This window comes from Equus przewalskii, chromosome 19, assembly GCF_037783145.1.
Source record: "Equus przewalskii isolate Varuska chromosome 19, EquPr2, whole genome shotgun sequence".
NCBI classification, from domain to species: domain Eukaryota; kingdom Metazoa; phylum Chordata; class Mammalia; order Perissodactyla; family Equidae; genus Equus; species Equus przewalskii.
In genome coordinates this window covers 54302649-54317180 of record NC_091849.1, presented here as the reverse complement: position 1 = coordinate 54317180, position 14532 = coordinate 54302649, and the positions used below count along the sequence as shown (strand labels likewise).

Below are 14532 nucleotides of genomic sequence, written 5' to 3'. Positions count from 1 at the left end.
GGAGTCCTCCCCGCGCGTGTTAAGAGTGCAAAAGGACTCTGAGCTTAGGCGCCTTTCCGTTTAGGCGGTTGCTCTCCGAAAGTAGAACAATAGGTGCCCTTTCTCTCTCAATATCTCTTTTTTTTTAAACAACCAAATGCTGGTCTAGATAATAGGTCAATAGTGCTGAAGTAGTTCTTTGTGATTTGCTGAGATATGCCTTACTAACATAGTGGCGGACCTTTTTCTTTTCAGTATGTATTTACACACAAACGCTGGTGAACAGACAAAATTTATGAAAATAAAGCTTAAGTGAGAACGTTCTTTTAAAGCTTTTTCTCCTAGCTCCATCAGCCTAAGGTCACGTGTAGTCTGAAAAATCTGTAGTCTCACAAAATCACCTTTCTGACTGACCCTGGCCCAGGATGAGCGAGACCCTGCGACAGAGGCACCATGAGGCATCTCACCAGCCAAAGGAAAACGTAGAGCTGTAAGATTTCAAGGAAGGGTTGAGGTAGGTGAAAGTTAAGTGAAACAGTGTTTTGTTAGGTTCAGAGCCAATTAGGGCTGTGTGTAAAGAGTTTAACGTCACGTCTGGACTGCAAAGTGGACCCACGGGTCCTGTTAACCTGGAAACTACAAAATTAACATAGATACTAAATATTGCGCCCTAGACGCCCTTATCTGTGGCCCTGCGCAAGGTCTGGAATATGAGGCTCGTTCTCTATGTCAAAGTGACCAGCCAAGAGAAGGGTATTTCATTCTTAGGATACATTTTCAAACAGCAAAATGTCTGATACTCTTAAGATTTTAGAGAACAAAGCTTCTCATTAAATACTTAAGAAAGAAGTAGTCACCGAAGTCACCTTGATTCTACGAGTGCGGTATTTCTTTAGGAGAAATATTGTCTCTTGTTAAATTTTCAGCTGACTTTACATAAGTTATTTGAGCCCTGCAGATACTTGTTTCCTCATTAGAAGGCCTGTTTTTGCCGATCTAAATGAGAACATGGCATGTAGTTACTTATGTTCGTAGCTAGACTTGAATCTATTTTTGCATTTCCACAAAGTGCACTAAAACTACAGGTGCAGTACTAAATTTGGTACTTGTAGAGGAAAGGTGAGAACAAGAGGGACCTGCCACAATGATCACCCCAAAAGCTGTGTGTAAATTAACTGTTTCTAAATCCCTTAAATGTCTAGGAGAGATTTGCATTTAAAAGATTGTCCTAATGTGATGGTGAGAGTTCGGTGGAAGATGTGCTTTGATAGGTTGCAAGTGGGAGTCGCTCAGTTAAGCTCTTGGAAAACAAACAGTAACTACGTGGCAAGAGCCCAAATGTGCTCCTATCCTTTAATTCAGTAATTGCTGCGGGGGTAGTATTTTTCATTTTAGATATTCTAATAGATGTGTAGTGATATTGCACTGTGATTTTAATTTGCATTAACCTAATGACTAATAATATTGAGCATCTTTTTATGTGTTCATTTGGCATCCATATGTATTCATTGGTAGTGTCTGTTAAGATCTTCTGTGCGTTATTTAAATAGGTTATTTTTTTTAATTGAATTTTGAGGGTTGTTTATTTATTTCTGGATACAAGTCCTTAACAGATATGTAGATTTGCAAGTATTTTCTCCCAGTCTGTGACTGGTGTTTTCGTTTTCTTAATATTCTTTCGAAGTGAATTTCTTAGATTTGGTGAAGTCCAGTTTGTCAATTTTTTTATTTTCTGGATCATGCTTTTGGTAGTACATCTACGAAATCTTTGCTTAAGCAAGGTTACAAATATATTCTCCTAGAAATTTTAGAATTAAGTGTTAATTTTAGGTCTGTGATTCATTTAGAGTTCATTTTTGTGTATGGTGTAAGGTATGGATTGAAGTTTATGCTTTTGCATAAGGATATACAATTCTTCCTGCACTAATTGTTGAAAAGACTGTGCTTTTTCCTCTGAATTGCCTTTGCACCTTTGTCAAATACCAATTGTCCATAGATGTGTGGGCCTATTTCTGAACTTTCTATTATGTTCTATTGATGAATGTATTTATCTTGACACCAGTACCATACTGTCTTGATTACTGTAGCTTTGCAATAAGTCTTAAAATCAAGTAGTGTTAGTCTTCCAGCTTTATCTTTTTTTCAAATTGTTCTAGGGCTTCTTTAATTTCTCTCAGCAACGTTTCATAGTTTTCCGTGTACAGATGTTTCACATATCTTGTCAGATTAGTTGTTAACTATTTCATATTTTCTGATGCTATTGTAATCAGTGTCATTTTTCAAATTTCAATTTCTGATTGTTATTGCTATAACGGAAATAAAACTGATTTTTTCCCTTAGTTTTATTGAGGTATAATTGACAAGTTAAAATTGTGTATATTTAGGTGTACACATGATGTTTTGATATTATTCTTATTATTTTTGGTGAGGAAGATTGGCCCTGAGTGAACATCTGTTTTTTTTTTTTTTTCTCCCCAAAGCCCCACTACCTAGTTGTATATCTTAGTTGTAGGTCATTCTGGTTCTTCCATGTGGGATGTCTCCACAGCATGGCTTGATGAGCGCTGCATAGGTCCCTGCCCAGGATCTGAACCAGTGAACCCCAGGCTGCTGAAATGGAGCACGTGATCTTAACCACTCAGCCGGCTCCTGATATTTTGATATTATTATATGTTGTGAAATGATTACCACAATCATGCTAATTAACATATCCATCACCTCACATAATTACCATTTTGTGTGTGAGTGGTGAGAACCCTTAAGATCGACTCTCTCAGCAAATTTAAAGCATATAATACATTTTTATTAACTATAGTCACCATGCTGTACAGAAGTTATTCATCTTATATTTTAAAGTTTGTACCCTTGGACCACATCACCACATTTCCCCCACCTCCACAGCCCCTGGTAACCACCATTCTACTCCCTGTTTCCATGAGTTCAACTTTTTTAGATTCCATGTATGAGATTATGCAGTATTTGTTTTTCTGTATCTAGCCTATTTCGCTTAGCACAATGTCCTCCAGTGTCATCTGTGTTGCTATAAATGGCAGGATTTCTTTCTTTTTTAAGGCTGAGTACTATTTCCGTGTGTATATACACCACATTGTCTTTTTCCCTTCATTCGTGACACATGCTTAGATTGTTTCCAGGTCTTGGTTATTGTGAATAATGGTGCAGTGAACATGGGAGTGCAGACATCTCTTCCTGATACTGTTTCATTTCCTTCACATATATACCCAGAATTGGGATTGCTGGATCATATGGTAGTTCTATTTTTAATTTTTTGAGGAACTTCCATACTGTTTTCCAGAGTGACTGTATCAATTTATATTCCTACCAACAGTGTACAACGGTTTTATTTTCTCCACATCCTGGCCAAGACTTGTTACCTTTTGAATGTTTGATAATAAGCATCTTAACTGGTGTGAGGTGATATCTCATTGTGGTTTTGATTTGCATATCTATCCCTGATGATTAATGTTGTTGAGCACCTTTTCATACCACTGTTGGCCATTTGTATGTCTTCTTTGGAAAAATGTCTATTCAGATCCTTTGCTCATTTTTTGATTGAGTTATTTGTTTTTTTGCTGTTGAGTTCTATGAGTTCCTTATATATTTGGATATTAGCCTCTTATTGGATGTGTGGTTTGCAAATATTTTCTACCATTCTGTAGGTTGCCTTTTCATTTTGTTGTTGGTTTCCTTTGCTATGCCTAGCTTTCTAATTTGATGTAGACCACCTATTTATTTTTGCTTTTGTTGTCTATGCTTTTGGTGTCATATCCAAAAAATCATTGCCAAGACCAATGTCAATAACCTTTTCCCCTATGTTTTCTTCTATTTGTTTTACAGTTTCAGAACTTACATTTAAGTCTTTACTCTAGTTTGAATTAAATTTTGTGTATAGCGTAAGATAATGGTCCAAATTTATCTTTTTTAAAGATTTTTATTTTTTCCTTTTTCTCCCCAAAGCCCCCCAGTACATAGTTGTATATTCTTCGTTGTGGGTCCTTCTAGTTGTGGCATGTGGGACGCTGCCTCAGCGTGGTTTGGTGAGCAGTGCCATGTCCGCGCCCAGGATTCGAACCAACGAAACACTGGGCCGCCTGCAGCGGAGCGCGCGAACTTAACCGCTCGGCCACGGGGCCAGCCCAGCAAATTTATCTTTTTTACATGAGTGTCCAGTTTTCCCAGCACCATTTATTGACGAGACTTTCCTTTCCCTATTGTGTGTTCTTGGTATTTGTGTCAAAGATTAGTTGACCATTTATGGGTGGTTTTATTTGGGGCCTTTCTCTTCTGTTCTATTGGTCTATGTGTCTGTCTTCATGCCAGTACCATGCTGTTTTGATTATTATAGCTTTGTAATACAATTGGAAATCAGGAATTGTGATGCCTCTAGCTTTCTTCTTCTTTCTCAAGATTCTTTGGCTATTTGGGGTCTTTTGTGGTTCCATAAGAATTTTAGGATTGTTTGTTCTATTTCTGTGAAAAATACCACTGAAATTTTGATAAAGATTGCGATAGAATCTAGATCATTTGGGGTAGTGTGGACATTTTACCAATATTACTCTTCCAACCCATGAACAGACCTTTAGGGGTGTCCATGGGCTATTTGGGGGAATCCACATGTGAGGTGTCCCAAGCAGCTGGTGGGTAGATCTCGTGATGGACTCTGCCAATCAATTAGTAGGATCCTTGCACCTTTGTTGAGTTCCAAGCCCTGGTTGCTATGAGTCCTCGTCTCTCTTCCCTGCTCCCAGCCTTTCCCAAGCACTCAGCCATGCCACTTACCTCAGTATTCTGGGTGGGTGACAAAGAAATGGGCCTCTTAGGCAGCGTTCAGCATGACTGGGGAAGGCAGGTGCTCATTCACTACCTCTCACTTACCCCCATGGGAGAAATTTTGGGCCAAGGGGGTTTCTTTTGGCACTGAGCTGTGCCACCTTGGGGAAGTAGTGACATGGGTAAAGTGAAACTGTTCTTCTTACCCTCTTCAATCCATCTGTTCTCAGTTTTTTTTTGCTTCAGTGGTATACTGGAACTTCTTTGCTGGACTCTGGGACTTCCACAAACATACTCTCATCCATGGGTGGAGATGATGGTAGAAAACTCCTGTTCTGCAGTCTTACCAACCCAACAGCTGAAATACAATTGATTTTTGTATATTGACTTGTATCTTGCAACTTTACTGAACTCATTTATTAGTTCTAATACATTTTTGGAAATTCCACTAGATCGTCTACATAGATAACTTGTCATCTGTAAGTAAAGTCAGTTTTTCTTCTTCCCTTCCAGTCTGGATGCCTCTTATTTCTTTTCTTGGCTTATTGTACTAGTTAGGAGCTCCAAAACATATTCAATATACGGTGAGAGTGAATATTCTTGACTTGTTTCTGATTTTGGAGGGAGAGCATTCAGTCTTTCATCAATAAGTATGATGCTAGCTGTAGGTTTTTCATGGATGCCTTTATTGGCTTGAGGTAATTTCCTTTGATTCCTAATTTTCTGAGAGATTTTTCCGGGGACACCCACCCCCTGCCTCCATGGCTCACAGAAAGCTCCAGGCAGAAACTCAATTCAGAAATAGGTTGTGAACAGTGGATGAGAAAGCTTGGCCTCCACCCTTTAGTACTGAGGTGAAGCCCAGAAACCTGCTCTTGGGCCCAAATAGAAGCAGCAAGTGGTCTATTCAGAAAGTTATCTTTCACAAAGTGTCTCCCAATGAAACACTGTTTGGAGAACACTAACAAGGTATGCTGGGAAGATGTTTCCAACTGCGCCTTTGTTAATTTTCAGATTTGGGACTTCCCAGGAAGCATTGACTCTTTTGATGGTACTCTGACATGATCTTCAGGGGAACATGAGCACTGATATTTGTTATTGACTCTCGGGAGGATAACATGGAAGCCCTGGCCAGGCTCCACCTCGTAGTCACCAGGGCCTACAAAGTAAACACCAGCATCAAATTTGAGGTGTTATTCACAAAGTAGATGGTCTGTCAGATGACCACAAAATTGAAATCCATAGAGATACTCACCAGAGAGCAAATAATGACGTTGCAGATGCTGAATTAGAAAAAAGCTCACCTCAGCTTTTATCTGACAACCATGTATGATTATTCAATATTTTAAGTTTTTAGCAAAGTGATTCAGAATTGATTCCATATCTCTCAACCCTGGAGAATTTGCTGAACATCTTTATGTCAAATTCTGGAGTTGATAAGGCATTTCTGTTTCATGTGGTCAGGAAAATTTATAATGCAACCGATAGTACCCAGCAAACCTATGAGCTCTGCTGTGATATGATAGATGTGTTATCGACATCTCTTGAATTTATGGTCTCAAAGAAGATGGAGCAGGAACTTCTAATGACAACAAATCAACAGCCATTATAAAGCTGAATATTACAACGGTTCTTTATTTAAAAGAAGTGACAATATTTCTGGCTCTTGTTGCTTTGTTGGAGATGAAAGCTTTGAAAGAAAAGGTCTTATTGATTATAATTTTCATTGCTTCTGGAAGGCCATCCATGATGTTTTTGAGGTAAGAATGAAAATGGTGAAATCTTGAAGAAAAAGGAGCCACCCCTAATGGGCCCCCAGAGTAGAGCTGTAGGTGAGGTTTCAGGAACATCCTTTGAGATCAGACATTTTTGATGAGGCTGCTGCCCTGTGTTGCGCTAAAGGAAGAGGAATAAAGAAATTAGGACCCATGACACAGATTTGTTGGGGGGAAAAAAAATCCTGCAACCCTCTTGCTTTCTTCTTTTTAGATAGAGTAAGCACTTTGCAGCAGAAACTTGTATATTAACAATGAAATGAAATTCACTGTAATTTCATTACACAAGTGTAAACTTTTATGGTCTGTAGTCAGAAAAATCTCATGTGACAACTGCCAGGAACTGTATATATTTTGCACTTTTTCATGTTTTTTTCTCACTGAACTAAACTTTAATAAAAAAACTTTTTCTAGGCTTTTTTCCGTATTGGTGTCAAGGACATGCATACTGTAGTCCATATTTGTATGGCAATCAGAAATTAAGCAAAAAGCAATTCACTGGCAATGACTTTTTGTTTGTTTGTTTTTTATTGAGGTCATAATAGTTTGTAACATTGTGAAATTTCAGTTGTACATTAGTCTTTTTCAGTATTAGTATGTATGTGCCCCTTCACTCTTTGTGCCCACTCCCCAACCCCCTTCCCCTCTGGTAATCACTAAGCTGTTCTCTTTATCCATGTGTTTGTTTATCTTCCACATATGAGTGAAATCATATGGTGTTTGTCTTTCTCTGTCTGACTTATTTCACTTAACATAATACCCTCAAGGTCCATCCATGTTGTTGCAAATGGGACAATTTTGTCTTTTTTATGGCTGAATAGTATTCTATTGTATATATATGCCACATCTTCTTTATCCATTCATCAGTCGATGGGCGCTTGGGTTGCTTTCACTTCTTGGCTATTGTGAATAGTGCTGCAATGGACATAGGGGTGCATATGGCACTGTGGATTGTTGATTTCAAGTTGTTTGGGTAGATACCCAGTAGTGGGATAGCTGGATCATACGGTATTTCTATTTTTAGCTTTTTGAGGAATCTCCATGCTGTTTTCCATAGTGGCTGCACCAGTTTGCATTCCCACCAGCAGTGTATGAGGATTCCCTTTTCTCCACATCCTCTCCAACATTTGTTATTTTTTGTCTTGGTGATTGTAGCCATTCTAACGGGTGTAAGGTGATATCTTAGTGTAGTTTTGATTTGCAGGCAATAACTTTTTATAAATCGTTGGGAATCTTTGCTACAAACTGTTGGGAAGAATCATTTTTCAGTGGAGCTGGAAGAGATTAGGGTGGCAAGCTCCAGGAGCTGTAAGGTCTGGCCCCTGTGTGTAAGTGGTGTAAACAGAGGTTTTGTAGAGTAATATTAGCACCAAACTTATCTGAAAGTTTCTATAGCCGTGGCAGTGCTTCCACACTACACAGATTTTATGAAGCTTTTTACCTCAACATACATCTCTATATTCATTTTATATGAAGAGGTTCGTTCAATAAGAGGTAAGTTCAATAAGTTCGTTTGTTCGTTCAATAGGTTCGTTCTTTCTTTCTTCTTTCTTTTCTCCTCTTTTTTTGTGAGGAAGATTCTCCCTAAGCTAATATCTGTGCTGGTCTTCCCCTACTTTGTAGGTAGGACGCCTCCACAGCATGGCTGATGAGTGGAGTAGGTCCGCACCCAGGATCTGAACCCACAAACCCCAGCTGCTGAAGCAGAGCATGCAGAAGTTTAACCACTCGGCCACAGGGCTGGCCCCTATAAAGAGAGGTTATTTCTTTTTGCTGCATTACTGTTCATTAGAACCTTTGGGACCAGGCTTCCAAAGTGATGCCTATCACTTGAGAGACATAAGAATGTCACTAAGTTTCAGGGTCTCTGGCGGATTTTCTGTAACTGCCACCCAGCCAAAGTAATATCAGAGGCCAAAGGATTTCCCCCTTACACATCTGTAAATAGAGAAATACAAATTAAACTATAATGAGATAGCATTCATCCCCTATCATATTGACAGAGACTAAGAGAAGGATAAAATGAAAATGCCTCCTACCACTACTATTATTTAACATTGTTTTGGGAATTATAAGCAATGCAATGAAATAAGGAACAGAAAATAGCAAAAAGGTATTAAAAAGAGGAGGCAAAACTGTCATTATTTGAAGAACATTTTTTGGCCAGGAAAAGCAAAAGAAAAGAAAAAATAGAGTAAGGTAGATGCTTAAAAGTATAGTTAAATTGATGCTTTAAAAAGAAAGATACACAGGGGCCGGCCCGGTGGCACAGTGGTTAAGTGCGCACCTTCTGCTTCGGCGGCCCAGGGTTCACCAGTTTGGATCCTGGGTGCAGACATGGCACCTCTTGGCAAGTCATGCTGTGGTAGGCGTCCCACATATAAAGTAGAGGAAGATGGGTATGGATGTTAGCTCAGGGCCAGTCTTCCTCAGCAAAAAGAGGAGGATTGGCAGCAGTTAGCTCAGGGCTAATCTTCCTCAAAAAAAAAGAGAAAGAAAGATACACAAACATGAATTTTTCTATATAGCAGTGATCAATTATATCGTAACAATAAAAAATAAAATACCTAGGCACTAAAATAACAAGAAATGTGTAGGGTCTTTGTGGAAAAATTTAAATGTCTACTAAGGAATAGAAAAACTATAATTTAATGCCAACTTGTTCTCAGATAGGAAGAATCAGTTTTGTAAAGATAACTTCTCCCCTGATTAGAAAATGACTGAAGTATAATTCCAACAAAAACTTCAGCAAGATTTTTTTGACAGTGGCAAGTTGACAAAAGGATTTAGAAGTTCACCTGTAGGAATAAATTTGTGACTATTATGAAAATAGTCAGGAAGTTTGTGAAAAAGAAAAAATACTGAGTGATACTTCGCTTTTCTTCTGATTCCTTGCTAAAAGGAATATAAAGAAATGAATAGGGGCCAGCCCGGTGGCGTAGTGCTTAAGTTGGCGCTCTCTGCTTCTGTGGCCCGGGGTCTGCTGGTTCCGATCCCTGGCACAGACTTACACACCAGTCATCAAGCCATGTTGTGGCAGGCGTTCCACATATAAAATGGAGGAATATGGGCACAGATGTTAGCTCAGGGCCAATCTGCCTCAGCAAAAAGAGGAGGAGTGGTGGCGATGTTAGCTCAGGGACGACCTTCCTCAAAAAAAGAAAAGAAATGAATAAATCCCAAAGGACCAGCAGTGCAAGGAAGAGTTTGGGTGGAGGGAGCACAAGGCATGTAGTATCTCCAGCATCATCAGCGGAATTATTTTAACCAGGACCATCAGGGACACTGAGAGCTTATGTAACACTATTTAGTACAGTACAAATAATATAGATATTATATAATAGCATTATACATTGTATAATGCATAGTCTACTTATTGTATATACTTTATTATACTTATTATATATTCTTTATGTATTATATATAAATATATGCTGTATATTTAATACATCCCATATATATTTCCCAGAATTAAAGTAATATGAAATATTACTTATAAAATAAGTATTATGTATGCTTATTATATATACTTTATATATATAGTATATAATATAAATTTATGTATAATACATCCCATATGTATTTTCCAGAATTAAAGGCTACCAGTATCCAGATTGAAAGGATCCATCATGTACCCAGCACAGTGAATGAATGAAAAAGGATACACAACAAGGCATATTTTCATCAGATTCTAGTATATAAGGGAAAGAAACGATCAAAAGAGCCTCAGGGAGGAATGGGGGAAACATATTCTGAAAAAAAGTATGAGAATTAGAATAGCATTAGGCTCTTGATAACATAGGGTGGCCAGGTTCAGCAAATAAAAATATAGGACATTCAGTTACATTTGAGTTGAAGATGAATGAGTAGTTACTTAGGGTAAGTATATCCCAAATATTGCAAGGGATACTATTAGTGGATGTTGCTACATCCAAAAACACTCCCTGCAGGTGAAGGCCCATCTGGGAGGGCAGGGCTCTGTCCCCTGTTTGCTGCTGAAGGGCCTGGGGAGGCAGGGCTGCTGACAGACGTCCTGCCAGACTCATCTTGGGGCATAGAACCAGCGGGAGCAGGGCTACACAAAAAACATCTCAGAGGAGCCGTACTGGCCAGAAGCGGTGGTCTCTGGGACAGCAGAGAGAGGGCCTGTGAGAGGTGGGAAGCCTCCCACCCTCCATGACCCCACCTGCAAATAGCTGGACGGGGAAAAACCATGTCATTCAAAAATAAGTGTTCACGGGGCCGGCCAGTGGCCCAGCGGTTAAGTGCGCACGTTCCACTTTGGTGGCTGGCGTTCGCTGGTTCGGACCCTGGGTGCGGACATGGCACCGCTTGTCATGCCATGCTGTGGTAGGCGTCCCACATATAAAGTAGAGGAAGATGGGCATGGATGTTAGCTCAGGGCCAGTCTTCCTCAGCAAAAAGAGGAGGATGGGCAGCAGATGTTAGCTCAGGGTAATCTTCCTAAAAAAAAAACCCCAAAAAACAAAAATAAGTATTCAAGAAAGACTATGGCACACCATGAGTACAAAGATTTTACAAGAAAAAAATGTGAAAAGAGCTGCAAACTTGATGAATGCATCAAAGACATTCACAGAAAAATGTTGTCATGGAACAGATGAAGATGCTGACCACACATTCCATCAATCTTAATGAAACTACCGTATCCATGTAGGAAGACCACAGAACATGCATGCAGGAACTCGTACATTAGTAAATTTTTCTTTGACACTTTTGCTGCATTAATTGTAGACTTAGAAAGTCCTTCCCCATCAGAGAACATAAAAATATTTATGTATTTTTTTTTTCATCTGACCTCAATTTTTACTTTTTATTAATCTGGAATTCTTTATGGAATATGGTTTGAAGTAGGAATATAACTTAATTACTTTTCATTCACCAATTTTCTCAGTATCATTTTTTGGAAAGCTCCCTTTCCCTGCTTATTAAAGGTTCTACTTTAATCATATTCTAAATTCTTATGTATGTGAATACATAATATATGCATACATATACACATACATGTATATTAATTGCTTTCTGGGCACTCTATTCAGTTTCGTTAGTTTTCTTAATTTATAACTCATTTAGAACCAATATATGAAGCTGAATTGAAAAGAAAATGTGTCTTCTATTATCTGTAAAAATATCAACACATCTCAAAATACTTTAAGGAAGGACCATAGGAGTTCCAATTGAATAATACAGTTATGTTTTGCAAAGGCAAAAAAAATTATATTTAGTAGACAAAATTTATATTACCAAGTAGTTTTTGTTAGGAAATAACATATATCTTAGTAAGATTATCCTTTTTCAATGAAAATATTAACCTCCCTGGAAGTTGTGTATGTATCCTCTATAGCGTGGATGCTTAGCGTGGGTACTGTCTATATACCCTACATAGCATAGCTCTTTAGAAGACAAACAAGGCAGAGCCACACAGTCCAATTATAATGGTAATGGCTCAATATATAGGTAAAGAAGCCATCAGCCTAGAAAAGGATATTTCCCCTGGATTTTCTTTTTTTTTATTTTACGATTTTATTTTTCCCTTTTCTCCCAGAGCCCCCTGGTACATAGTTGTGTAGTTTTAGTTGTGGATCCCTCTAGTTGTGGCATGTGGGATGCCGCCTCAGCATGGCTTGATGAGTGGTGCCATGTCCGCGCCCAGGATTTGAACTGGCAAAACCCTGGGATGCCGAAGTGGAGCGCGCGAACTTAACCACTTGGCCACAGGGCCGGCCCCTCCCCTGGATTTTATACACTAATAAGAAATAATCAAATACTTTTTATGTTTTCAATGGGATTTATTTATATTTAAGTAAAAGTAGCAAATGTTAACATGTTATTTCCTTAGGAATATTTATTTTATACAACCACATTGTTATCAAGCAACAGTTATGGAATGTTCCCTGGGTCCACAGTACTGAACTTTCTCACTATGATACGCATCTTCTTTTCCAAGTTTAAACGTGACTTGTGCACTGAAGAAGCATGTCTTGGCATTACAGAGTTGTCACGTGTGACAACCTGACATCAGAGGAGAAGCCTCTTGATGAAGAATTTCTTATCTTTCATTCATTTAGAAAGTATTTATCTTTTTGTGTGATTATCAAACCCATATGATTTTGTTTTCAAGTCTCCTTTCTTCTGATACTGTGAAAACAAATCAGTCAAAACTAAACTAAACAGTGTAGCAATCTAACCAACCAGATACATAGGATGGTATATTTTATACAGGATGTTTTAGATGATATTGATGTTTTATGTTACACATCTGTATTTAATATACTTTGGGCAATAAAAAGAAGCATGTAAACAAACATAAAAAAGATTTTTCTGAAAGTTGATGCATTATTTTAACAGTCACAAAAACTTGGGTTTATTTCTTTTTCTTTTTTTTTTTTTTTTTAAAGATTTTTTTATTTTTTTTTTTTCCTTTTTCTCCCCAAAGCCCCCCGGTACATAGTTGTGTATTCTTCGTTGTGGGTTCCTCTAGTTGTGGCATGTGGGACGCTGCCTCAGCGTGGTCTGACGAGCAGTGCCATGTCCGCGCCCAGGATTCGAACCGACGAAACACTGGGCCGCCTGCAGCGGAGCGCGCAAACTTAACCACTCGGCCACGGGGCCAGCCCCGGGTTTATTTCTTTTTCAAGTACAATGGAATAGTTTCATATTAAAACAAAAAGGTCTTGCTGCTCTCATTTTCTTCAGATTCCCATTTTATACATTTTTAGGTAACAGAATAATCCTGTAATTTTATTGCTAAAACACGATTACTTGGTTCGATATGATTATCTGATTTGAGGCTGACTTTGCTGCTCCCATGTTTCTGAACATGGATTATTTCACTGTTTACTTTTCCAAACATGTGCTTATGCTAAAGATCCAAAAACTAACATGAGGAGGCATGGTAATAACAAACATACAGTGACTGAGTTGGACAATGATGAATCGTAGGGGTTGAAGTTTCTGTTGCTATGATAAGGGCTCTGACTATTCTGTTAAGTTAGGTGTACAGAGAAGGATGGAAAATGCATATTTCCAAGAAACTATATTGCATGCTTATTTGGCTGCTAGAAATTCTCTGGTTTGATGCTTCACTGGTATTTAGGGTGGAATCTACATGCAGCTTCTTCAGCAAGCTGGTTGCTCCATCAGAGGAGCCCGTGGATGTTACCGATCTCTCTCAGCCTGCCGCTATGTCCCGTTGTGCTCACTGCCAGCACGCTTGCAGATTCTCCAGCAAAATCCAATGTTAGCTTTAGAACTGCAGATGCTTTGTTTCAGGCACCTATAACACCTATAAAAAGCAAATTTCAAAAAACAGAGCAAATTTACATTAGAGTTCTTAGAGCATTTTTAACAGTTGTCCAAGTTAGTTATTTTGTGTTGACAACAAATTTTGGCTTGAAAATACAAATTGCTGATAAGAACTATTACTATTGAGATGACTTAGGAAATATTTTATTATCTATTCAGAGGAATTCCAGCATAGATAGTTAAAATATTTAACATATATTTTTACCTCAAATGACTTTAGAAAACTTCTTAATGAGATAAAATTTCAAACACACAAAGTAAAATGAACCATCCCCACATACCAGTCAACTGTCTTAAAAAATTATCAACAATTCTGTTTGTCATTCTTCAGTAACATTTGTTGATTGTTTAAATAGAAAGTTTCTCAAATCTGCTTTACCTCTTTCAAAAGAAAAAAATGAAATGAACTAGGTGAGAGGTAGAATTACTGGGAAGCTAATGAAGCTTAGTTGCGTGGGTACCTGCCAAAAAAAGGGGCCCTAGCAATATCTTCACATGGTTACATTTTTTTGTTAAATTTGCCAAAATTAGCTATTTCAACCATAATTGGTTAAGACTACTGTCTCCATTTCAACTGCTCCTCAGTCATATTTTATCCTCTGATTGTAACCTTGGAGTGGCAGTGGAATTTCTGAGATTTTGTTAAGGATTGACTGGCATATATTTT

The 14532-nt window shown here is 38.3% G+C and overlaps 1 protein-coding gene, 1 long non-coding RNA gene and 1 pseudogene across 12 annotated transcripts in view; 2 read left to right on the top strand and 1 right to left on the bottom strand.

Annotated features, from left to right (window-relative positions):
• The window catches only part of LOC139077522 (uncharacterized), a 66461-nt gene continuing 51929 nt past the window's right edge, over nt 1-14532 (top strand). For all 3 annotated transcript variants that reach the window (XR_011530144.1, XR_011530145.1, XR_011530143.1), the window contains exon 1: nt 1-493. This is a non-coding gene — a long non-coding RNA (uncharacterized lncRNA). The remainder of the gene's footprint in view (nt 494-14532) is intronic.
• Nucleotides 4946-6669, top strand: LOC103549399 (ras-related GTP-binding protein D pseudogene; annotated as a pseudogene).
• The window catches only part of BEND6 (BEN domain containing 6), a 55914-nt gene continuing 53710 nt past the window's right edge, over nt 12329-14532 (bottom strand). For 7 of the 9 annotated variants that reach the window (XR_011530138.1, XR_011530137.1, XM_008517703.2 and 4 more), the window contains one exon: nt 12329-13845. The gene's annotated coding sequence lies outside the window, so the exon portion shown is untranslated. The remainder of the gene's footprint in view (nt 13846-14532) is intronic. The other 2 variants (XR_011530139.1, XR_011530140.1) reach the window with 1 other exon arrangement.